Genomic DNA, 26,539 nt, shown 5'->3' with positions numbered 1-26,539 from the left:
GAATAATCCTTATATATCAATCTTTCCCAGCTTAAAATGTCCTTAGAATTCATCCTTAGAATTTCTGGGTTGAAGGATACAAATGTTTCAAAACTTTTGGGAAAAATGCCAAATTGCCCTCACTTTTGTTAACTTCTAAGACAATTTGCAAATTTGCCCCGCAACTATCAATTTAACCCAGTCTTTTCCACTTGTTACATCTATAGCACAACCTTATCACTGCAATGTTCAGAAAGGACAACTTTTGGGTATTGCAAGAGCATAAATAATTGAAGAAAATTTGAGGTGCTTCATTTATTTCTTCAGTAAATATTTACTGAGAACCTAATGCATGCTAGACAGTGAGAGAATATTTTGGTTAACACAAAGAACTAGCTCTTCTAGTGGATGAGAAAAATATTTGGCCCATAATTATTGATATAGTTATACTATTTCATTTGTGCTAAGCGTTATAAAGAAAACGTTATGACAGGAGCTTAATCCTGTCTAGGAGCCAGGAAATGCTGGGTGAAAACAAAAGATGTGTAGGAGTTGGGGTATCTGGGGTGCTGGGGTACCTGCAGTCATTTCAACCTAGTCACTTCCTCTTTTGTTGCAGTCTCTTCAGTCTATCCAAAGAAGAACTGGAAACTGCATTCCCAGGATCCTTTTCTCTTTATGGTCTGCGTTTAGAGTCTCACAATAAGTAAAAGAAAGGAAGAGAAGAAGAAAGTGTTATTCTCCAGTGACAGTTGCAGACTCCTGGTCAGACTGCAGAGGGGAGGTTTGCAGAGGATTTGGGGTGAGGGTCTGCAAATCATTTGCTTCAGTGCTACAGGCAACTGCAAGGGTTGGTAGCAACTGTTTAGAAGTTAATGCTAAAGCCTGAGCTCAGTCAGACTGAACCCCCAGCCCTTCCAGCAGTTTCATAAGCCTTTGATACCCTATAGGGGAGGAAATATTTCAGGAAGAAAGAATAAATTGTTAGAAGGCCCTGAAGTGGGAAGACACTTGGCCATGTTTGGAAGAGCCACTATGGCTGGGGCACAGTGAGTAAGGAAGGAGGAAGCCCAGTCAGATTGTTCAGAAAACAATGGAAACCTTAGCGTGCTATCCAAAAAGAATGGTAGTAACTCAAACAAATACAACTTTAAAAGATACATGATAATAAGGAGTTTAGTCTAGCTTTTCTTTAACCAGAAAATTGTATCAAGCAGAAAATCCTATTTTCCAAATGTTGAGTTTGTAATGGATGCTTTACTGCCTAATTCATATTATTTTTCTCATCATTTAATAATTTTTAGATTTTGAAGATCACATTAAGAGGTCCTCAAGACAGTTAATAACTCCTTAAAGGTATTTTATGACTTCCTTCAGTTCATGTTCAGTCTTCCTCTCTCTAATCAATCCATTAACAAATATTTATTGAGCAGCTTCTTTGACCAAATCACGAGTTAGACACTGTGGGATTACAGCTGATATAGAATGAGGCAAAAATCATTAAATAGTTTAAAACCAACATAGCGGGGTGTTCAGTTCATATCTCTAGTTTAAAGAATGCCTTGTTCAATAATTTATATGTCCATTAAATTTAAATTAATAAGAACACGTAAGTGTTGGGTGATTACCACATGCTAGGTCCTCAGCCTGACACGTCCCCCACTCCCTTTGCTTATAGAGCTCCTAAGCATTCTTCAAGAGGCAACTCAACTGTCACATGTAAAATCTTCCCTGACATCCCCACCCCAGGCTGTTGAGTCTCCCTCCTCTATACTCACAAAGCCATCTGTACTTACCTGTACTACCGTGCTTAGCACATTTTCTTGTAATTACATGTTTACATTGTAAGTTTCTATCCAATAGGAGCAGAACAGTATTCCTCACTGTGTCATCACTGCTGATAATGTTGCCTAACAGAAGCTTAATACATGTTTTAATCAATTAATTAATTTGGTGAACAAATTCCAGACATACTTGGCAGAAATATACTTCCTTACAAAGATAACGTGTCTTTTTGTTTGACCGTGGACTTTTCTTTCCAGGAACGCTTACCTGATTTCTTTTCTCTTGAGGATTTTAACATTTTCTGTTTCAGTCAGATCTCCTGAATTATTTTGTTGTCTTCATGGGAGCTCAGTCCTTTTGCTTATTAACTGCCATCTTGTATTTCTGGCCCGTGATTGACAGAGCAACTGGAATCTATGAGCAGAAAATCAATAATGCAAGGCCTTCAGACAGTCCATGGATGCTCTTGAAGAAACTGGTTTCTTGGTCTCAGTGGCAGTAACTGATCAGAAAATGTAAAACTAGCGAGGCATGAATAGAAACAATGTAAAGTCAGCCACACTGTTTCTTTGCATGAGAGGGTTTTTCTATTGGTTTCCTGTGTTTAAATTCTGTGATGTTTCTCAAACCCTGGAGGGGGATGAAAAAACGGGTATACAGAAAAGAAAGAAGGAAGGGGAGCCCTGAGTGAAAATTGTGAAGTGTGCAGATTTGTATTCATTTGTTTTCTCATTGCCACACTAACCTTCACCAGTCCTTAAGCTTTAGGGATCCTAAATGTAAATTTGTTCTTTAACATAACATTTTCCTTGTTCAAGTATAAGTGACACTTGAGTAGACATGAAAGATTCGAGACTTATTACTTGCAAGTTAGCATTTTACGGCTAATGTAGTCTGCAACCCTTTACCTCCTAGTTTTATGGTTGTCTAATTATAGCCCGCAGGCCTATGGTGGTCCTTTGCTACTTCAACTGGAATGTAGCTCCAGTGGATTCTCCCCATTAGGACCTCCCACTGAGTTATTGATTATTAAGGTAATGCAGTTTTAGGGCGCATATCTTTAACATAGAAATGTAAAAAAAAAAAAAAATGAGTGGCTTGCCATTGGATGATTTTTAAAAAGAAGAAAAAAGAAACTTCCTTAATGCAGAGTCCTCTATGCTATTTAGGTTACTGTTAATTTAAAATATTTGAAGACAAAGCACACATTCCCTGTCAAGCGATTCTGTGAACAGCATTATTATTATTATTATTATTACTATCTTAAATCTTTAAATAAATGCAGTTGATGTAGAAAAAAGCTGGCAATTTATATCTAAGAAATAAGGAAGAAGAGAGGATGGAAGGAATAAAGGAAGGAAGGAGGAGGGGAGGGGAATGGAGGGAGGAAGAGACGGAGGGAAAGGAAGGAGCTGCACTTGTCAAATTCAACAGACCATTTTTAAGTAGAGAAAGTACAAAGAAAGCCCCTTCATAAGCAAAAAAAAAAAAAAAAAAAAAAAGCAAAAAAACAAACAAAAAAAAAAATCAGGTGGCAAACTTCCTATTAATAAAGCATTCTGATTTTGGACATCTGATCTAGGCAGTCGGAAACAAAAGAGAAAGGAAGCTGAAGCCTCTTCATTATTTAGATGGAAAAAATATGACTCTGGGTTGTAACAGAACAATCCTTCATGGCAAGCCTCCATGGGAGCCCACACACAAGATAACTATCAGCAAATGGCATGCAGGAAATGGAGTTTGTTAGATAAATTGTCTGTAGGTGAGGCTTCCGTGAGAGAGCATTCCCTTTTCTCCGCTCACGGAAGACACTTTCATTTGTAGAGCCGCTCTTCAGTGCTGATGCCCACCATTACAGCTACAGCAGCAGCAACGACAAGAAAGCACTGGAAGGTGAGTAATAAGGAAAAGAGGATGAATGGGGTGGGTGCCCCCCAAATCTGAGCCTGAATGCCCAGACCAGACACCTTATTTTAGGGGAATTCACGAATCAGAGGCTGATAAATTCACTTGACTCTCGGAGAGGAAATAGAATCATCAATCACGTCTTTAACCACAAAATCTATGGAAAATAGACCCAACAGCGGGTCTCAGAGGTGATCATGATTAGTTTTTGAGGATCCAGGAATCCTACTGTCTTCAAATTCCTGAGAAAGATAAATGCTGTTTGCTTGAGAGTTACATAATGTATTATCCAAAAGCATGCTGCAAAATACAAAATGCTATTTAATGTTAGGTCATATCAATTCATTGTTGTATTTTCTTTCTTGATGAAAGCAGTGCCAATTTGCAAATTTAAAAGCAAAAGCTAAATCGAACCCTCAGAGGCAGTCTGCCATGTGTGTAATAATTTGGGTGGAGGCGTTGAATCCTAAATGGTCCAAAGAGGGCCAATTATCATTCGATGGGCATCATAAGCATTACTATTATTCATTAGCCAGGTTCATCTGCAGATCTCAAAAATCTTTGCCAAACAAGTACCATTAACCAGGCCCCTCTGGATGGGATCTCCAGAGAAGATCTTAAGGCATAGAAAGGTTAAGAGATGCAGGTTCAGATTTAGAATTAAGCTGGGGATCAGGGATGTGCATCAAACAAAGCCACTGACCAAATAGATTCTGCTTTGTCTCAGAAGCCCAGTACCCAAGAGACCCTTGAAAGCAAATAAGGTACTAACAGCCATTAATTAACGTAAGGGTGGGTCCTAGCTTAATGGGAAGGTGTTGACTTTTTTATTAGCAGAAGGAATGTTTTTAATTGGATTTGATAATAACACCCCCTGAGCCATATAAACACCAGAACAGTTCTTAGACTATAAATTTAAAATTCCAGACTTGAGTTGCCAAGGAGAAAGGACATTAATAATGCTCTCTTCCCTAAAGGGAAAGGCTAGGCTAAAATAAAAGGGAATCTGGAAGAGGCTAGCCTTGGAGGAGGTGGGAACAGAGTAGGGACCTGGGGATGGGGGTAATTTCTTTGGTGTTTCTCTGGAGTCGCAGCCAGTACCATCCCCTCCCCTATCCGCTGCAGGTCAGACTCACACTTCTGATGAGTTGCAAATGTTTTATAAAGCTTTTTTTTATTCCTTTTAGGATAAGTTTCCTGTCCCATTTAAAAAAAAAAAAATCCCCACAAACTTTCAGCTCTCTTTTAAGCAAACTGCTGTCTGTATGCTGTAATTACGTTTCATTTTTTTGCATTGACTCCACCGGATGGAGGGTGCCATAAATCATATGAACAAATGTTCAAGCTAAAATCCTCTCTGTGAGCACCATAATTTAAGTGAATTCATTCTCAGTTCATCTCTTGGAGACATGATCTCATAGCATCTGTTCTGCACAAAGATAGCCATCTTCATTACCTGGGAAAATAGCAATGAGTTTATCCCAGATCACTTTGGATAGGCTCTTTCTTTATTCATTCATGTATTCAAATATTTATTGTTTTCATATTATGCAAAAGGCATATATATATGTGTGTGCACATAGGTATGTATGTATGCATACATATGTACATGTCATGAAGGAATGTTTTAAATGTGCATTAGTTGTAATTGTTTTGTTTTCCTGAGAAACCACTCCGCTTCATGTGTCGAACACTTACTTAGTTGGTGATACATAAGCAAATTTCTCTGCACCTTCTCCAGCCTGCATTTACCACCCAGCAGAGCAGAGAGGAATTTTGGCAATGGCCTCAAAGCGGGGCTCTTCCTTATGATTCCTTTGCTGGGTAGAATTTCATGAGAGCAACAGCAGATGCGTGACCCGGTTTACAAGAAGATTCATTTGATGGTTTTCTTGTGCCCTGTTTTGATTGGTTTGCATCTTGAGCATTATCTTAAGATGAAAAGTAGACTGAATATTGATGCAGCTTGAAATGTCAAAAGCAGCAGGCCTTATTTAGTCTTAGACAGTTTAAACATACTTGAACACCACTGTTGTATGACACCACCTTAGTAACACAACTGTTTCTACCTACTACCTGCCAAGGCTCAGTTTGTACTATTTGGTTAGCATGCTGTTGTTGTTATAAATTATTTTAACTAATGTGAACTGAAACACCATAACAGACTCTAGTTCACCAAAGGCCCCACTACTCCCTATTTATTATCCTACCTCTTTCCCTCTTCACCTTCATATCCTAGACTGAGGCAGGGCTCCTTTTGTTAAAATTATAGGACAGGGACAGGAGCATTTTACCAAGTACAAGAGTGGTATGCAGATCAAATCTTCATTTGAAAAGACTAGTTAATAGACTGAAATAGACTAAATAAGTAACATCAAAGGCTGGAATGAGAAGCTGGCGAGGCTATAATGCTGGGCTGAAAACAAGATAAATTTTAATAGGGATAAATGTGAAGTCCAAAATAAGACACAAAACTACACAACTACTAGCAGCAAACATAAGGGAAACACTTCAGGACATTGGTCTAGGCAAAGATTTTATGGATAAGACCTGACACACATAGGTGACAAAAACAGAAATAGACAAATAAGACTATATTACACTAAAAAGCTTCTGCACAACAAAGGACACAACAGAGGGAAGACCTGTGAATGGAAGAAAATATTTGCAAACTATTCATCTGACAAGGGGCTAATATCCAGAAAATACAAGGGACTCAAGCAACTCACTAGCAAAAACACAAGTAATTCCATTAAAAAGTGGCCAAAGGACATGAATAGACATTTCTCAAAAGAAAACATACAAATGGCCAACAGGTATATGAAAAAACGCTCAACATCACTCATCATCAGAGCAATACAAACTAAAACCACAATGAGACATTATCTTACCCTCGTTAAAAAGGCGATTATTAAAAAGACAAAATATAACATGTTGGCAAGGATGCAGAAAAAGGAAACCCTTCTACACTGTCATGTTTATTGCAGCACTGTTCACAATAGCAAAGATATGGAATCAACCTGTTTCCATCAGTGGACAAATAGATTTTTAAAAATGTTATATATATGCACAATGCAATACTATTCAGCCATAAAAAGAAATGAAATCATCATTTGCAGCAACATGGATGGAACTGGAGGTCGTTGCAGTAAGTGAAATTAGCTAGGCACAGAAAGAAATATCACATGCTGTTACTCATATGTGGGAGCTAAAAATGTTGATGTCATTGAGGTAGAGAATACAATGATGGTACCCAGAGGCTAGGAAGGGTGTGTTGGGGTTTGGGAGGGAAGGGATAAACAAAGATTGGTTAATAAGTGCAAGCATACAGTTTAGGTAGAAGGAATAAGTTCTAGTATTTGATAGCAGAAGAGGGTGACTATAGTTAACAACAGTATATTGTGTATTTCAGAATAGCTAAAAGTGAGGACTGGAAATGTTCCCAACACACAGAGATGATAAATACTTGAGGTTATAAATGTCCTAAATACCCTAACTCAATCATTACACATTCTGTGCATGTAACAAAATATCATATGCATCCCACAAAACATCACATGTCATATCCCATAAATATGAATAAAATTATGTATCAATAAAAAGATTAAAAATGTGAAGTCTAGGCCCAGCACAGTGGCTCATGCCTGTAATCCCAGCACTTTGGGAGGCCGTGGTGGGTGGATCATTTGAGGTCAGGAGTTCGAGACCAGCCTGGCCAACATGGTGAAACCCTGCCTCTACTAAAAATACATAAGTTAGCTGGACATGGTGGTGGGTGCCTGTAGTCCCAGCTACTCGGGAGGCTGAGGCAGGAGAATCATTTGAACCCAGGAGGCAGAGGTCACAGTGAACGGAGATCACACCACTGCACTCCAGCCTGGGCGACAAAGTGATACTCCATCTAAAAAATAATAAAATAAAATAAAATAAAATAAAAAATTGAAGTCCTTCATTTATGCTCAATAGACCAGCTGCATAAATATAGAATGAAGGAGGGATGGGAGGGATGGTTTAATAATAATCATGTGTAGATTTTAAAATACATAGGCTTTTTAGTTGACAATAAGCTCAACATGAATCAGTAGTATAAGATGTAGCTACAGAAATTTTTTTTTTAAATAATTTGAAGTGGCAACTCAGAGTGTGGAATCCAGATCAAGAGAATGATGAGTCTGTGTGCTGTACTATTTAAACTTTGAGACATTAACCAACTGGATCTCATCTCAGAAGTGATCTGATTGGAAGAGAGAATTTTACATCATTTCTTGTAACAGCTGAAGAAACAAGAACTACTACCCTAATAAGGGAAACACTTAATCTATGATTGATTTTCTCAAATATTTCAAAGGCGTTTTTAGAATCGTTTTATTCTCTACTGATCAAGAAAGAGAAGTCATATTCAGTCTATCAGATCCATGAAGAAGTTCATACTTAGTTTTTTCTTTGTCTTTAACTCAAAAGTCAGTGTGGATATTTACGATAATCGCTTTCCTCTATAGATGATCTGTTTGTTGCTCAAACTGACAAATACTATAACTAAGTCATCCTGCTTTTTGCTTGCAGGACAGGCATAAAGTGTGGGATGTGACTGATCCAGAGGACTACATGTGTAGGAAAGTTGTGCAAAAAAGCTGGAAAGGTCTGTGGGGCTAAGAGGTCAGAGTGCCTGAAACGTGGATCTTTCAGGCTGAATTTTATTTTGTAGGCAATGCAAACAACTAAGGAAAAACATGATGCACATTTCAATAGTCAGAAGCAGGAGGGAATTTATTAGGCAATATGGATGGAGAATGTCAGCTCAGCACACCAAAGGACTGATGCAGGAGGCATTTCCAGGCAGACTAAACCAAGAATTCAGTCTGGGTACACACACACACACACACACACACACACACACACCATCCCAACCCTAACCCAGCATTCCCAGGTCGCACTGTGAAGGGTGGTAAGCAAACAACAATAATGATAGAGGGCTTGAGATATGGTAAATAAAACACTCAATGCTAGTAAACTGCTGCCTACTAACCATCTCATGCCACCAGATTACCATTTAGGCTGAGGCCTTAACGAGTTCATTTGCCTTTACCTATACCAGAACCATTACCTTAACTGCTCAAGAAACCCATTGTTGGATGGGCACATCACTAGGGAGTGGAGAAGCAGTCCATGAAATGGAATGACTAGGTCTCTGCAGCCCAAAGCTCTAACTTGGTTAAGTTTATTGGGCATGGATTGAAATATATACTTTTAGATTTGAGATCATGTAGCCATAGAACGAACCAATGCAGATGATGAAACTGGCACTGTTACCAAAACTTGCTCTACCTTGACCTTGGGCATGCATGTACAATATATTTACTCTGCACATTTTCTCCCTTTATTAGGGTGAGAACAATTCACATGTCCACTACTATTTCCTCAGCAAAAGTGTGAAACGCTATAGATCATAGGTGGGTTATTTTTGCTCTTTTCTGCTTTCCAGACTTGATGAATGAGGAGAGCCCTCTCATCCGTCCATGTTTCTTAATAGCCAGTGTTGTGCATGGTGTGCTGTGCTTCACCCTAAAGCTGCTCTGGGTAGTGGTGGCGGTGGTGAAATTTAAGACATTCATAGCAAATACTTACACAACATAGGTTATTATGACTACAATTGCTATGCTTTTTATGATTCCTGATCCTACAGTAATCCAGGGGGTGGTTAATCACTCCCTTGGTGAAAACTGTTTACCCATAAACACTTTCACAAGGCTGAGTAGCAATTAAGGTAATGGTTCTGGTATAGGTAAAGGCAAATGACCTCGTTAAGGCCTTGGCCTAAATAGTACTCTGGTGGCCTGAGAATGTTAGTAAACAGCAGTTTACTCGCATTGAGTATTTTATTTACCATATCTCAAGCCCTCTATCATTATTGTTGTTTGCTTACCACCCTTCACAGTGTGACATGGGAATGCTGGGTTAGGGTTGGGGTGGTGTGTGTGTGTGTGTGTGTGTGTGTGCCCAGAGGTTTTCAACTGCTGGCTAGGAGCCTACACATCTTGAACTGCAAGTTCAGGTACTCGGGTGACAGTCATCTCCTTTATTCTCAGGAATTAGTGGCGTTAATCTTGGCTTAACCACACTCAAATCCTGTAATCACTCATCCACTGATTTGTTTCAGCCAATGTCATAAATCCATCTAAATCCTTTACCTATGGAGAGAGACAGAGCAAACCCTGAAAAGAATTATTCACTTGACTAGCCTGCTGGTGCTGTCAAAAAATGCTACTTAATTATTACTAACACTGCAACATTTAATGGATTTCCATTATAGGACTTCTAATCCTTTACTCTCTGTGGGTGGTAGACTCTTTGAAGAGAGCACAGCATCTTCTAAGATGCCCAGGGTTGTTACCATTCATGGCCAACAAAGTGGCCACGACCACACAGGGTCCAGCCTATATGGCCTTTGCTTCGGATTGTGCAGCACTGGCCAGAACGAAGTCCAAGCCAAGATTTACTTAGCGGAGTACAAAATCTTCCTGATTCTTTAAAAAGCAGATCAGGCCATCCTCATAGCCTTATACCAATTGATAATGAGAAGAATGAAAAACCACAACGTTTTATATATAGGTATTCCTTTAAAAGTGAAAGGGCCAGGATGTTGGCCAAGCACACTGTCTCTATGTACCTGGTCCTTCCCTTCCTATTTTGGGAATTTTACAAAGGACAGCCTTCTGACTTTTGTTTCATTCTTGCTAATTTCCTAGTTCACAGGTGTAATGAAGAAAGGTTCCTTTTCCTCTATAGGGTTGGAATCTTAAATAATAGAATATGGACTCACCAGAAATTAGTAATTAAACCAATTCTAGTTTACATGATGGTTCAACCCACATAACTGTACAACCCACTCAATGCAAAACAAAAGCAAGTTTTTAACGCTACCTTTGCTACCTCTAGCCTCACCTGTAGGCTACCTCTAGGCCCAGGTTATGCTTCTCACTACTCCACATTAGGTAGAACTTAGCCTGGCAGAGGAAGATGGGTAGAAAGGAGCTCTGGGTTGACCTAATTTGGTCAGAGGAAGGACACTGATTCTGCCCATGGGTTCTAGCAGGTGTAACAACAATGGCATGGACTGCAGTGTGTGTGTATGCAGGGGTGCATACATGTATATTTCATCAACTCACCCAAAGTGAAAGCCAGTGAGCTCAGTCTATTGCAGGGCTGGCTGGGTTTGGTCACGGTTCTTACAGGTAATGGTCAGACTGTCCTGTGCTGGAGTGTGAGTGCATGAGCAGCCCACTAGTTTTCTCAGTCTTTCCCTAAAACTTATATCACTCTTACAATTCAATCATAGCATTTGCTCCAAAGCCATATTCTCGTATTCTAACAGCTTGTTTCATCTTTGTTATGACTGAGGACTTACAAAGGCTTCAACTAATTTAGGAAACAATCTGGTGACCAAAAAGAATTTTCTCAGAGACTCCACCAGCACAACTTTGCAATGCCATAAATCTTCAAAGAGCCAACAAATTTAAATGAAAAAAAGCTCATGTTTTCAATTAAGATTCAGATTTTGTTTTACGTCACTATTTAGGCATCAAAATAGGAGTAGCTGACCAAAACCATCTCAACATCATACAAAAGAGGAAAGAGGCAACAAAGACTCCAGAAGTACTGTGATCCAGATGGCACACTTCGAGCCTAAAAATTCAGTCACAAATCTGCAGCACTGTTGGTGTGTATGTGTTGTTTCATTTTTTATATCCCACACAGGTGGCTTGATTTGTCTATCTGCAGAAGGATTATAACCAGCAAGTCAGGAAAGGAATTAGCCTCCAATGCAACTTCCATGCCACCTGCCTGGCAGCTTCTAGAACTAGAGAGGGGCGGGTCATAGGTTCAAAGAAACTTGAGATTTGCAGGGGCCATAGGAGGAGAGAAATACAACTCCTGTTCCCTCCTCTAGCCCTAAATGCTCTCAGCTAGATTAGGCACTCCCAGCACAGGGGAGGCCCAACTGGCCTTCCCTATTTTCTAGGATGGTGTTGTTTGCTTAATCCTCCCCTTGGGCTATCTAATCCTCACTTAACCACAAGTTAAGGACATTGCCCCCACTTGGAACGCAGAGGAAACCAAGGCACAGAGCACAGTGCAAGGTAGCCAGCGACCAATCAAAGGCATTTAAATAGGGTCACTTTATAGGAGAAAAAAAGACCATAGAAGGAAAGGAGGGAAAGGAAGTCCATGAATAAATTTATGTATGTATATTTTTTCTTTAGAAAACAGAATTAAGAAGCAAGAAGATTTTTTTTTTTTTTTTTTTCACTTTGGGAGTCAAGGAAAAAAATATATACAGCCTTGCAGCCTGACCAGTATGAACTGTGCTACTGAGGAAAGTGTACGCAGAAGTGTTTCCTGACTGGCTCACTTCACAAGACCCAGCACACTCAGGTAACAGCTGATGTCCTGGCATCAAGCACCGGGGCCAGAACATGGCAGGAAGCAGATGGTGTCATATTTCCTGGGTCTCACTGTCCAGTTGAGTTCAGCACCTGCCAAGTACAAAATGAAACGTCTCTCCTTTCACAGAGCACCGCACACATGGCAATCTGGGGTGGCGGCCATGGCAGTAACAGGAGTTCAGGAGAAAGAAGCTTCTGAGGCACTGGGGCATTCTGACTGACGACAAGGAGGGCACAGGGTGGAACTGGCAGCAGGAGGTCATTCTCTCTTTTCATCCATTTAACAGACAGAGCAGAGTGGTTAGCAAGTCAGATGCTGAGAGGGCCAATGGAAATTCAGTCACAGCAAAAAAAAAAAAAAAAAAAAAGGTAAATAGCTAAGCAAATTCTTGAGTGACCAGATGGACAGTCAGGTCACAGGTCATCAAATCAGTCATGCAGTGCCACATAAAGCAGCAGGCTGGCACTAACAGGGAAGATCCACCTGGCAGGCTGGCAGACAGGCCTGCAGGGCATGGCACAGCTAACTAAGAAGAGGCTGAGAAGGGAGATGATGAGAAATGGGGGTCCCCTCAAAACCAAACCCTCTTAACCTGGTCAAGCTCCCCACATGAGCATTGCTCCTTTGGGTTAGGTTAATATCTGCAAAGCAAAAATGTGTAACATCCTAAGTTACATCATGAACATTTATTTACTGATCACTGCTCAGTAAATACAGATATTATGTGTGGGTTTGCTCATCGGTATGCTATACACAGAGAATTAGTTAGCCATCCTCAGCTGTGAGCAAGATCCTGGGGACCTATTAAGAGATCCCTATATGTTGATGGGTATAGAGAAAGGGGAAGGAATAAAGCTCTCAAAGTTGCAGGCAGGAAGGTAGAAAAGAAGCCTAGGGGTGCAGAGGACAATAAAAGACCCTTAAGGGAGCTGTGGGTGGGGGCTTAAGGGCGTACTTGGGAACAAATCTTACCAGCTGGGGACACCACGGTAGAGAGGGAAACGTCTGAACATCAGAGTTAGACAAATCAGCTTTTTAAATTTACCAGGTTTGTAGCCTTAGGCAAGAGATTTCACTTTTCTGGGTATCAGTGTTTCCATTTGTAAAATGAGAACTGTCTCTACCTTGAGGAGTTGTGTGACATGTACTCACAGGTGAAAGGTACTCAGAGGATGACAGTAATTATTACTTGAAATTTAGCTTCAGGCGAGCGCTAACCTACAGAGCCCAAACTAGCTAGTTCAGGACACTTTCTGTTGCAAATGCTAGAAAGTCAACTGAAGTCCTTTAAGCAGAACAAGAGAATGAATTGGCTCCTTTGTGAGGAGGTCCAGGGGTGCAGTTGGCTTTTGATGAGGCCAGGTCCATAGGCTCCACTGACCACCAGGGCTGTCCCCTTTTCTGCATTTTTTGGCTCTACCTCTCTTTAGGTGTCAATGTTTTCCTGTTCCAAAACTATTGACTTCTTTCATGTGACCAAAGAAGATGGTGGCAAGAGGCCCAGCTTGCATTGTCCTTACTACCTAGTGTGTGGGCCATTTCTGAGCGGTGCATCTTCACCCTGCAGACCACCTTGCTACTAGAGACCCAGAGATAGGTCTGGGCATGTGCAGGCCCTGCAAGTCAAGCTGTAGCTTTTCTCTACCTACCCCTTTCCTGGTTTACTCTTTCGTATGTTAGCCCAGTCAATGTGGATATCAGGGAACTGATGATTCTGAAGACTTGCCCCAAATATGTGCCATGTGGATGAAGCACTGATACCTTGGAGAACTTGTGTCAGCCCCAGCCTGGGACCATGGTTCACAGGGGCTGTGCTCTTGCTCATTAGTACCTCCAGACATAGTGCTGCACCTCTTTATTCCAGAACACAGGGTCTCTGGTCTACTTGCTTTTCTGCTTTCCTACATGCTCTTCTTTCCTTCTGCCCAAAGACTCCCAGTTGCTGGAAATCTAGAATCGGTGTGTTACTGTCTCCTTTATTTGTACCACATTTCCTTTACTAAAGCTCCACTCTCCTCCCAAAGTGTGGTCATTACCTCTATAGGTACCCACAGCTTCATATGTCCAATGTCCACTGTCTTGAAAGCTTTAGAATCCAAGACATCTGTGGCCTATCCTCGGTGGTAGGACCATGGCGGAGCCATGTTATTTGCATGTCAAAGATCATCTGCTTGTTAGTTCAAAAAAAAAAAAAAAAGAAAGAAAACAGAGGAAACGTTGGCCCCTCTCTTTAAAAGCTCTCCTCCTCCATGATCCCCTAGAGTAATTAAGAGATACCAAAGCAATATTTAGGACCGTAGAGAAAAAGAAGGACTGTTAGCAAGGACTGGGTAACTTCCTCAAACTCTAGTTGCTATCCTTTCCCCCTTTTTCTTGTAGTAGGCAGATGAGAGGCATGAGAGGAATCAATGCTTAACAACTTGAATAACTAATTGTCTCCTAATGAGTTCCCCTTAGGCTCTTACTGAAGTGGGTGTCATCTGTAAATGCAGTATTTTGTGGAAGCTTGAAGGCCTCTAATGGTACATCATAAATATTCTTTGAGAAATTAAAGACAAAGTAGCAGTCAGGCATGGTGGCTCAGGCGTGTAATCCCAGCAGTTTGGGAGGCAGAGGTGGGTGGATCATGAGGTCAGGAGATCGAGACCATCCTGTCTGACATGGTGAAACCCCGTCTCTACTAAAAATACAAAAACAAAAATTAGCCAGGCGTGGTGGCGGGCGCCTGTAGTCCCAGCTCCTCGGGAGGCTGAGGTGGGAGAATGGCATGAATCCGGGAGGCAGAGGTGGCACGGTGGCTCACGTCTGTAATCCCAGCACTTTGGGAGGCCGAGGTGGGCAGATCACGAGGTCAGGAGATGGAGACCATCCTGGCTAACACAGTAAAACTCCGTCTCTACTAAAAATACAAAAAATTAGCTGGGCGTGGTGGTGGGCGCCTGTAGTTCCAGCTACTCAGGAGGCTGAGGCAGGAGAATGGCCTGAACCCGGGAGGCAGAGCTTGCAGTGAGCTGAGATCATGCCACAGAACTCCAGCCTGGGTGACAGAGCAAGACTCTGTCCCAAAATAATAATAATAATAATAATAAAAAGTAACACTGATCTCTTTTTGGCTTCCTGAGGACTTTCCAGTCACTCTAGGTCCCCAAGGCTTAGAAGGTCTTCCTGAATAAAATAGCAAGAGCCTGGACTTCAGACTACCCACCGAGTCTATACTCTGCTTCAGCGTTAGTCCCAGATATACACCATCTGAGATGACAATTAAGGGGAGAATTTACATGATGTGAAACAAAGAACCATGGATTGTGAGAGAAAACACCTAAGTCTTCAGTTTTTGCTCAGCCAACAAGAGTTGGAGGCAGTTGGGCAAAGTACACACCTTACCTGCACCACAGGTTTCTCATCTACATAATTAGAACATTAGAACAAATCATGGCCTTCATGAGCTAATTTTGTGGTTGTGGAAATGGACACATACACAAACATTACAGTGCAATGGGAGTTTACAGGAGGTGCTGTGTCAGCCCAAATGGGGCTAATAACTGAATGGCTACAAGCTTCCAGGACAAAAAACCCATGTCTTCTTTATGTCTCTCCCCAGTACAAACAACCTGGCACATAGCATGGGCTTAAAAATACAAATTGTATGGATGCATAGATGGATAGTTGGATGTGTGGATGGAAAAACGAATAGCTAGGTAAGGGAATAGATGGAGGTGTATGGATGAATAGTGATATGGTTTGGCTGTGTCCGCACCCAAATCTCATCTTGAACTGTAGCTCCCATAATCCCCACGTGTCATGGGTGGGAGGTAACAATCATGGTAGGGGGGTTTTCCTGTGCTGTTCTCATGATAGTGAATAAGTCTCATGTGATCTGATGGTTTTATACAGGGGAGTTCCCCTGCACATGCTCTCTTGCCTGCCACCATGTAAGACATGTCTTTAGTCCTTCTACACCTTCCGCCAGGATAGTGAGGCCTCCCTAGCCATGTGGAAGTATGAATCCATTAAACCTTTTATTCTTTTTATTTTTTTTATTTTTTTTTTTTTGAGACAGAGTCTCTCGCTCTGTCGCCCAGGTTGGAGTGCTGTGGCCGGATCTCAGCTCACTGCAAGCTCCGCCTCCCGGGTTCACGCCATTCTCCTGCCTCAGCCTCCCGAGTAGCTGGGACTACAGGCGCCCGCCACGGCGCCTGGCTAGTTTTTTGTATTTTTTTAGTAGAGACGGGGTTTCACCATGCTAGCCAGGATGGTCTCGATCTCCTGACCTTGTGATCCACCCATCTCGGCCTCCCAAAGTGCTGGGATTACAGGCTTGAGCCACCGCGCCCGGCCGCTAAACCTTTTATTCTTTATAAATTATCCAATCTCAGATATTTCTTCATAGCAGTATGAAAATTGACTAAAACAGATACGTAGAAAGATGAATGGCTAGGTGAATGGATATGAATGACTAAGGGAAGATATCTGGATAATTGAGTACGACTAAGGATTATGCAGACCAGAGAGAACTAAGGGTAAGACTGAAGCCAGTGAGAGTGAATTGTGTGCATAAATAACAAAATTTGGCCACAGTAAACCCACTGGTTTAACAAACCTTATAGTGAAAGGCTTTGTATAAATGTTTCCCTGTTATATTAAGTCCAGGAACAGGTTCATATTTTTTCTTTTGCCTCATGGCCATATTCCTCTTTAAATGTTCTAAAATATGAGGTGAGTACATTCAAGGCCATCCAGTCAAGCACAATGTAACTCTGAATGGAATCCATTTAAATAGCCTCTCTTTATGCAGTTCATTTAAAAATAAAAACCAATTCATCAGGTAGGCTTTGAAAAAGGGACTGGGCTTTGAGTCAAGGTACCCAACCTACACTGTATTCATTCATTCACTCATTTATTAATTCTTTCAACAAATAAGAAGTATTTGCTCTGTTGTGTGTCAGGCACTGTGTTAGAGAATGCTGGCGCAGGAGAGAAAGTAATGTTGGGCAAGTCACACTCAGATCCTGCCTCTGGCCCCTTTCCATTGCCAGTTCACAGTGTACTTTTCCACCCCCATTTTCCTATCCCTGGCTTTTCCCAGAGAGATGGAAGGTAGGAAGAAATGTGATTAACCACCTCAATTCTCTTTCCTTACTTCTGAGAGGCATTTCCCTCACCTGTGCTTTTTAAACACACACACACACACACACACACACACACACACAACACAAAGCTAGGCTTCTTCCAGATCTGTTCCAGTCCTCATTACCTTTCATCCCCTCCCACAGTCAGGAGAGTTCATGTGCCTTAATTATGTAGCCCCCTGGCAGACACTAGCTCAGCACCATGCTGAGCAAGTTAATGTTCCTGGGCATTGCTACCCTCCCACTTCTTGCCCAACGACTTTTCTTCCAGGTGAACTGAAGGGATTGGCTCTTAATGTGCAGTTTCCCTGAAATCCCACGCCAGTGCAGGTCTTTATTGTGCCACACTGTAGCCGCAGTAACTAGCTCGAAACACAAGTTTTATGGATCCTGAATCTAATGATGAACCAGACTATACAATCTTTCAGAATTTACCAGAGACTCGACTCTAACAAAAGTATAGCAGAAGTTAAGAATATCTTAATATCCAAAAGCTTAGAGGATTTCTTCTAAAGCTGTGCTGTTTACTCTCCTAATACTGTTGGCGATTCAAAATCAATGTAATACAAGCATTCACCAGAAACATATCAAATGCCCAACAGGATAGAAGTCGGGTCTGTGACACCTTCACTAATAAGGGATGACAGTGAACAAGTAATAAAACAGGCTTCACAAATTTCAGACACTCTTACCACTAATGTGCATGGCATTCCCTGCTTGGAGATGGTGCTACCGTATTAGCATGGGAGAATCAAAAGACAGTGAAGATCATTCCAAAGCATTCTTCCAGGTGAGTAACCTAGAATAACACCACTCATCTGAGAATTAAAACAGTGTTGGCAAGGTCTTACAGGGATAATTCAACCAGGATTTTAATCACTGATATGTGCCGGCAAGATTAGCCTTAGGAATAGTGGGGAGTAGACATCCTTGGTGTGAGATCCAAAATATCCACTCATTTGCTTGTGGCCCCCTCTGACTTTCTTCCTGTCTTTGAAAGAGCAAGGTTCACATTCAAAACCGAATACTTGAGGACTTGAGCCTTTGCAGTGGCATTCCCTCAGCCTGAAACACTTTTCCTCCAGAAATCCCATGACCAGCCCATCCTCTGTTCAAATCTCACATCCTCACTGAGGCCTTCCCCAGTTACCCTCTATGAAAGAGGCTGTCCCCTGTAACAGCCTGTCACCATTCCTCCGTTTTGCTTGTCTTCATAGGGCTTATCAGCCTCCTCTTAGCTAGTGGTTTATTATCTGTCTTCCCAACTGAAGGAAAATTTCAAGAAGGGAGTTGTTTTTCCATACTGTCCATCACTATTCCCAGAGAACAGACAGCGGTTGGCACATAGTGTGTGTTCAATAAATATTTGTGGAATGACTGGATAGGTGTCTTAGCAGGAATTAGCTCATTGGTTCACTTTCCTCTGCAAAAGAATATCAAAGTAGGAGATGAGAAATCTAATACCAACTCTGCCATTAATTAGCTGTGTGATTCTGACAAAGTAGGTAAATTTTTCTTGGTCTCATTGTTTCTCTCTAAATGAAGACAGTGAGTGATGAGGAAGAAACCCATCTTTTCTACTCAGGAAGTTTCCATGAGAAAGAATCTTTCCTCTAATTCTCTTGATCTCCTGCTGCAACCCCTCAGGTGGCAAATTGACTTGGGTGATCAGTGAGGTGGGCAGGACTGCTCAGCACCTTCTCCCTCACTATGTTCAGGTCTTGACTGCTCTGTTGAAAGCATCACTAACCTTTGTGATTATGTCTGAGGCCCTCCTGGGGAGAAGCAAGGGTTGTAGTGGCCCAGTTGCCTGTGGCTGGTGGCTGAGTCAGTTTCATTTTGGGTTCAACATTAGCAAACCTATTGGGCCTCATGCCTATAATGCTTTCCCCAACCCGTCCTTTATCAGAAATAAAATGATATTCTGATTTCCATCTGCCTACTCCTTTTTAAAAAAATATTTTAACCAGTTCTAAAACGGTTCAGGACTCTGGTGAGGAAAAGATATTATGTATTGACCCACTTACATAACAAAAAAGGGATATGGTCAAAGTCTCTTGTATGACACCAGGTATAAATAAATATCTACATCCTGATTTTTTTGTATTTTATAAATATGAAGTATTGATACATGTTTCTCCTTGTGAACATATATATGAGGGCTCTCTTTCTTCTAAGAAGTATAAATGTACAGTGTAAAGCATATATGGACCCAGAGGAAATTTCATGTTCTCCACCCTCTGAACAGCGGAGAATACGGCATGGTGCAAAGAATGGGGGGGAGACGGAGAGCACTGAAGAGTGTGTGCCTAATAGGGGTTAGTAAAGGCTCAGGAAGGCATCCCAGGAGAAATTTCTGTCAGTGGAGAGTGAGCCAGAGACATTTAAGTCCAAACAAACGATAGGTAATAAGAAATTGAAAAAACTTCATGCGAAATAAATAGATAATACAGGGTTCCTGGAATTCATCTGTGGAAATTAATTCTATAGGAAAAAAAGAGATTATTCTTCTCAGTACAGCTGTAAAAAGTGAAACCAGAAAAGCTAAGGCAATGCTACAGTGTTAAAACTGTCCACAACCAACGTGATTTAATTAATACATAATAATTCAGAAAAGGTGCTTTAGAAATTAAGGCAGAATGGATTGTTAATTCCCATTTAGTCAAAAGTTTCTGCCATTTTCCAACTCTGCTTCTTTCATAAACAACAGTTTGCAAATGTGTCTTTTATTCCTTTTTCTGTACTGTAATTGCCAATGACTGAGCCAAACCCAGAACAGGTAAATCGGGAGCCCCAGGGGTAGGTCCTCCACTGCTGTCTTTCTTAAAAGCCCCTCAGGAGACTCTAGTGTGTTGCCAAGGTTGCAGAACACCGACTTAGATTACCCAGTACTATAAAATAAGCAGGAGAAGAATGAAATACTTAACATAAATACAACGTAAACATAATTCTACAACGCATACACAGGTTTAGTCTTGATCAAAGAAAGACATAAAAACTAGAATTTGGATACCAAATTATATACTACTTTTACATACATTTTTCCACGTAAAGCTCAACATAACCCTGTGAAGAAAGTAGGTTTTTCTTGTTTGTGTGTGCGTTTTTAAAAATTACATTTCCCATTTAGAGATCAGTAAGTGGGTCTCCGAATTATTCAATAACTCGCTCAAGGTTGCATGGCTAGGAAGTAGCAGAGTGCTCCCAGCTCTGAACCCATGCTTTTTCAGTCATGTGCGGACCGTGGAAAAATGTTCTTTTCATGGCCCAGTTCACCATCCCACAGAAGCTCAGTGCCTCTTCAATTACTGGCCTCTGTGAGTCTCTGTAAGCAAGGTTGGTGGTCAACATTTTTTATCGTTCACTGTTAAGTCTCAATACAAATGAGCAATGATGTGTTGAGAAATTGAAAATCAATGCCACTGATTAAGAAACTGTCCTCTAATTTGCCTGCTTGACATTCAGCTTTAAAAGATGCATGAGGGAAAAATCTGTATCTGGCTTGATTGCTTATGAAGAAAATCCCTTTAAGTGTGGACATTTCTTTGAAGCTGTCAATAAAATAATAATGTTAGTATTTACTACACTTTCATTGTACTAAGGATGCAAACTCTTAATAGTAACTCCATATGAGATAGATAGTGTTCTTATACTGATTTTAAAGGTAAGGAAATAACATAGAGAGGTGAGGTAACTACTTACCACTGATCCTCTTATTTACTAATATTTAGCATCCAGTCAAGGAGAGAGCCAGTTGGCTATGCTTTCCTCCCCCTCTTTCCCAAAGGTATCTTGTAAACCAATGCCTATCAAATATCTCCATACTCCTAGCAAAAGGAAAAACCCATTCCTATCAGTATTCAAGTATTTTTTTAATGTTTCATAACTTTGAAAATTGGCGAAAGTCATGTCCCCAATTGCCCACAATTGCCACTTGTGCTGGTTGAGAGCCTTCTCTGATCTCATTGAAGTCTTGGATGATGCCACACTTGCTGCAGGTTCTGTTGCTGCACTATGGCTCCACCTCCCAGCTAAACATTAGCATACTATACTGTACTGGGCATGTTTCTTCTCCCACTACTCTGTAAACTTCATGAGGGAAGCAACATGCTTCTCATTTCTTTACTCTAAAGTCTTATTTTCTTGCCTTTACAGAGATAGGAAAGAAATACATTCAAATCAAAAAACAAATAAAAAACCTAGATAACAAGGCACTAAGTTGAGGACTTTGAAACTAATTATGTAATCGAATTCCTTTCATGACAAGACAGTCTACTGTATAAAAATATGCTGTTATAGTCATTATATAAATTTGAGTTGGAGAACTTTGTAATTAATCAGGGACAACCTATAAACATGAGAAAATGAAGGGTCATACAAAATAATTATACTAATAATTTCAGGGGGTTTTAGTAATAATCTGGAGAGGAAACAAAGAAAATCACAGAAATCAAAGAAAATCAAACTAATTAACTTTTAAAGTATTTTCTTCTAATGTTGATTCAAATTTAGTTCCCCCCGACCTCAAACCCCACTCCTTCTTGTGGCTTAAGAAAAGCACAAGGGCTGTATAAATATTTCCATTGTTTTCAAAATTAAGAACCAAGGACATACCTTTATAGGCAATAAACCCCAGAAAATAATATAGACAGATGGAAAGAAAGTGGAGGAAGAAAAAGCTAGGAAAGGGAAAAATAAATTGAGAGGGAACTAGGAAACAGGAAAAGAAAAAAAAAAAGGTAAGGGGATTTCTGGAGAGATCTGTACCAGACCAAGGGGATGGAGCAAGGAGAGAAAATGTCACATATCTTAACCCTTTAAGTATCTCCACTCTTGGCAACCCGTTCTACAGAATTCTAAACTCAGTGCCATTTCTTCTGCTATCGATACAACCTGATGGGTGAGCATTTCCCTTCCCGTCGTATAAGAATATATCCTATCCTTTCTAGTTTTCTGAGCCTTTTAGCCCCCAACCCCAGGAGTCTATCTGGAACTTACTCATTACTATCTACAGATGATTCTTTCCCCATAACCCACCCTATTTCATGAAGAATTTTCTTGTAAAACAGGGACCTAAGTTGTACTGTGAGAACTTTAAGATAGCTGCATAACTGATTTTTCTTAAAGAAGGTATAGCCTGAAGTCTCTGTATTTCAGAAAGCTTTTGGAGCTTCAGGTAAAATTTGGTCAAAGGCTAGATCTGGTGCCCTGGATAGAGGACTGCATCCCCATCAATCAATGAAAGGAACAAGAATGTAAACCTCTGTGTGTGCTGCAGTGAGTTTGGTTGGAGATCAAGACTAGCTACATAATTTGTGAGGCCTAAGACACAATGAAAATGCAGGAGCCCTTGTCGAAATATTAATATGAATTTCATGTTGGTGTTGGCAGAGCATTAAACATGGCATGGGCTCTTCTAAGTATGATATCATGAACAGCTAACTGCACAGGCCACACACCCTTGAAGCTGATCTGTAGAAAGCTTTATCTGGTGGGGGCAACTGGGAGTGCAAGTGGGAAGAACGCAGAGGTAGCTAGTGTGGTCTGGTAATGAATGACTGGCTCAAAGTGTAGATAAGTCACAAGCTGCCGTCATGACTGAGTTGAAGTGTTATTAAAGACAGAAGAGTGTAGATGTGAAAGATGAAGAGAAGAAAGAAATAAGATTAACAATGTGACTTTATACTTTATCTGTCAACATTCAGTCATGAGTCATGCCCAAAAGCTGTGAGTGTCAATTCTTATTTATTAACATCTCTTTCTTTTAATCAAAATTGATAACAGCCACAATTGTTGAGCTCACTCAGCAATAAGAGCTTCCCTAAATACTAGTAGGTGTACTGCACGAATGATGGTGTGAAAAAGCGTTAGAGACTCCAAAGCAAAACAAAACCTCATGGATATCTGAAGGTTTTTTTGGCTTTCAATTGAGCATAATTCTCTTCTAGTTTAGCCTATTAACTGAGAAAAAGAAACAGCATGCCTTATAATGCCTGCCTTGCCTACCTTAGAGGCCCATTGTAAGGATCTCTCAAAAATAAAGAATACACTAGGATGTGATAAACTGTAACCTCCATGCAAAGACAGGCAGTGCTGTCCAGCAGAGGAAGAGTTGAAGCCAGAATGCACAGACCTGAAGATACTACCAACTCAATGATTTTCTACCTGTGACCTTGAAGCAACTCTGAGCTCCTCTGAGTCTCACTTTCCTCTCCTGTAAAGTAGAGATAACACCCTCCTATTTAACTCAAAGTGGGATAATGTGTATTAAGATTTTATTAAAGTGTAAAGTGTTGCACAAATTTAAGGCATTATCATAAAAAGAACTTGGCGCTACCAAGGTCACCTTGGAAGCTAAAGAATTAAAGCTCTGAAGCCATAAAACTACAATCTCTCAGAGATTAACAACAGGTGATGAAGTTGTATTTCAGCCTTATTTAAGGAAAGATCATGATTACAGAGGTAAATGGTGATGTAAATGAAGCATTTCCGTGAGCGTTTGTGTTAATCTCTTTGTTTATGATCGGATGGTCATCTACATTCTGTCAGCCCTAGCCCTGCAAAAGAAGTAAACCATACTTCTGGTTTCATGTGAAAGTCAGCCAACCAGGATTTTCTCCCATGGTGCCTCGTAAAGCCTAGTCTTTCTCAAGCAGAGCGAGCAAAATTTTCCTGCTCCCTGGGAAATAAACCGAGTTGCAATCCCAGAATCTGTTTCCTGGGAAATATACTGAGTGGCAATCATGTTGTTAGACATGACATTTACCCTTAAGAAAGTCTTAAGGCCTCTCTACACCTTCCCACCTTCTTCCCACCACCAATTCCCTCTTCACTAAATCTCCCATTAACCTTCCCTCCACACCCATACCCTACCATTCAGGAACAAGGAACAGTTATAACATGAATCGAGAACAAAATGGACCAACATGTAAAGCGCTTGAAATTTATGGGAAGAAAGAAGAAACTGAAAATCAATAGTGATATGGTAAGATATGTATAGAACTGATTTCTGCTTTCTATGAAGAACTCACTAAAGGAATGATGAGGTTTCCTGTTTATCTCCAGTTGTAGCCTTAGGTAAGAAAAGTCAGAGAGTTATTAACAGCCACCCAATTTACTGGGTAAGAAAGCAGGACAAAATTTGGCAACTAAGTCTTTGCTATAAATTTGCATTTCTCCTGAAGTGGCATCTGGTTGTATATCTTTAAGGACATGGTTAGACGTGTGAATTTAAGTCCTGATTGTCATCTTTTGGAGAAATAAGACTAATGGTCACTGGCAGGAGGCTGGTTCCACCAGAAAAGGTTATTTCAAGTGTAAATTCTAGACCTTTTGAGTAACAAAATGATACCAACTACCAGATCCTCTGTTGCCTTTGGAATTACAGACTGTTAGGATTGCTGGTCAAATCTCAGAGAAGGTGGAGCTGAAATTTGAGTGATTGATGAGGCAGCCCTGAAATTTCATTAACAATCAACAAAGCCTGTCATTCCACAGCTGCAGAGAATATGCACTCTTGCACTGGAAAATCTACTATTGATAGGAAAGACCGGGGTTGGCAGCAATCAAACTCCTGTTCAGTACTTCTTCCTCAGCAACCCCACACAGAGGAAATCACTGTTACCTCTGCACTCCTATACCTTACACATAGCGTTACCTTGTGTGTTCACTCCACATTGTCATATTTGTTTACATGACTAGATGCTGATTACAGATTCTTCAAGGGCAAGGACTGGATCTTGTTCACTATTGTATCTCCAATGCCACGCCTGACGCATAGTAGATCTTAAAAACATTAAGTGAGAGAAAGCTGAGGAGTTCGGTAGACTGATTTAAAGAAGTGTAGATACCAAATTATAGCTCATTTGCCATCCCCATGTCACTTAAAGAACCTAGGCATGTCATGTTTAGTCCTGGCTACCATATTTTAGAGCATTTGGGAAATTAGAGTGTGTTCACTGCTGGAGATAGGATGGGTGGTAGCAGAATGGGGAAATGCTTGGCAGAATCAAATGAAAGAACTGGGAATGATTAACTTGACTAAAAGAAGGCAAAGTAAAGACATGGTTACTGTCTTCAGATATTTGAAAAGCTCTCAAGTGGAAAAGGTAGTTAGATTTGTTCTATATTACCCCAGAGGGCAAATTAAGGTCAATGATTAAGAAGTAAAAGGAAGCAGATTTTAGCTCACCCAAAGAAAGAGCATACTAAAAAACCAACAAACAACAACAACAAAACAAACACTAAAAATCTCCACCAGAATGCAACAATAGTGGAAAAAGAATGACCTCTGTCTTTGAAGTAATGAAAGCAAATGGCATAGGCCTCTAGAATCCCTTCCAATGTAGAGTTTCTAATTCTCTACGTACACCAGCAATACAAGTTTTTTTCCTAGACACTGTCTTCAATAGGTAGGAGGGCAGAGGAGATAGCATGGAGCTCCTTAAGATGGAAGAGAGAGGGAGAGGAGAAAGTCCCTGAAAGGCAAGAGGAGATGGGTAGTTCTGAAGACAAATTTTCATGCTACAGTTTTGACTAATGCCTCTTCCAGTCAAAGAAAGCAGCTAACTGCAGTAAGTAGAGTAATAAGCAAAATTATTTGGAATGTGGGAGAAAGGCACATCTTTCTGAAAGTTGTTACAGTACTTAAGAGATCTGCAATCACACATCTGTTTTCTTGTTTGGTTTACAATTGAGGGAATGGGAACAGAGGACTCCATGAAATTGAATGACACTTCACATTGATAAGCATTTCTGAAACAATATGGTAGCAATTTGAGGAATACATTACATTCTGAAGCTGCATAAAGAAAGAGCAAAGAATATACCCTTTAATGCTTAATTTTAATAAATAATCTTACTTGTTACAAATACAGCATTTCACAATGAAAGCCTGTGTTTCAGTTCAGTAATACGATAAGACACGACTTGTAAAAATGAGAATTGAGTTTAACTATGCTTGTGTTTTATTTTTCATTTATCATGTGAATTGCTTCTAAATAAGATTGTCTTATTTATTAATTTGCATAATTACTGAAAAATACCATGTGATTCCAAAGAACAAGCTTTTGAGAATATCCTCTCAGATTTACTGTGACATTATTCTGAAAGTGACAAAGCTTGATACACAATTAAGTTAAGAGTAAAAGTATATAAGCTCATTTTGTTGCCTTTGAGTCTTCAAAATACAAAGAGGTTATACGGATTATACAATGAATTTTTGTGCTCAGATGCTGAACAGCTTGAAAGCCAAAAACAACTGGTAGGTACCGTAATATTGTAAAGTAACAATAAGC

General features: G+C 40.4%; 1 long non-coding RNA gene across 1 annotated transcript; it reads left to right on the top strand.

The window, feature by feature from the left end:
* The first annotated feature begins 3,418 nt into the window (after nt 1-3,418).
* LOC140709364 (uncharacterized) lies at nt 3,419-26,273 on the top strand. The gene is made up of 4 exons (XR_012089875.1): nt 3,419-3,657; nt 11,246-11,386; nt 11,931-12,102; nt 24,124-26,273. It is a non-coding gene; the product is annotated as an uncharacterized lncRNA (long non-coding RNA).
* The last annotated feature ends 266 nt before the right edge of the window (nt 26,274-26,539 follow it).

The sequence above is a fragment of the Chlorocebus sabaeus genome, chromosome 20 (genome assembly GCF_047675955.1).
Source record: "Chlorocebus sabaeus isolate Y175 chromosome 20, mChlSab1.0.hap1, whole genome shotgun sequence".
NCBI classification, from domain to species: domain Eukaryota; kingdom Metazoa; phylum Chordata; class Mammalia; order Primates; family Cercopithecidae; genus Chlorocebus; species Chlorocebus sabaeus.
The sequence above is the reverse complement of the archived record's forward strand: the minus strand, read 5'-3'. Positions and strand labels throughout refer to the sequence as shown.